Source organism: Buceros rhinoceros, unplaced genomic scaffold (genome assembly GCF_000710305.1).
Source record: "Buceros rhinoceros silvestris isolate BGI_N320 unplaced genomic scaffold, ASM71030v1 scaffold22624, whole genome shotgun sequence".
NCBI lineage: Eukaryota > Metazoa > Chordata > Aves > Bucerotiformes > Bucerotidae > Buceros > Buceros rhinoceros.
Genome location: NW_010407940.1, coordinates 8,511 through 8,872, shown reverse-complemented (window position 1 = coordinate 8,872; position 362 = coordinate 8,511). Strand labels below are relative to the sequence as shown.

The 362-nt window shown below is 69.3% G+C and overlaps 1 protein-coding gene across 1 annotated transcript in view; it reads left to right on the top strand.

Moving 5' to 3' along the window:
• Positions 1–362, top strand: part of PCBP4 (poly(rC) binding protein 4) — a 6,820-nt gene that overhangs the window by 5,449 nt on the left and 1,009 nt on the right. The window lies entirely within an intron of this gene.

Genomic DNA, 362 nt, shown 5'->3' with positions numbered 1-362 from the left:
CGTTCCCCCATGCCTGGGGTGTACCCTCTTCCCCCCCGCCCCAGGGAAGGGAAGGTCTTCCTGGCAGCAGTGCCCGCTGGAGGAAAGGGCTGCTCTGCTGCCTGCTGCCCCTCCTGGCAGCGCTGTGCCCCTCTTCCCGATTTTCCTGCATGGGGACCAAGCCCTGTCTCCTGCCCCTCGCGCTGCCCACCCTGCCATCCCACTCCTGCCCACCCTTCGGCTGGCACCCAAAAGCTGGGTCCTGCCGAATGAGGGGCTGCCTGGCCTCTCTGGGGGCTCCCTTCCCCTGGCTCTGGTGGTGGGCTCTTCCCAGCCTATGCCGGGGCAGTGGCCTCCCCGCAAACCCGTCCGAGAGCCGGGCC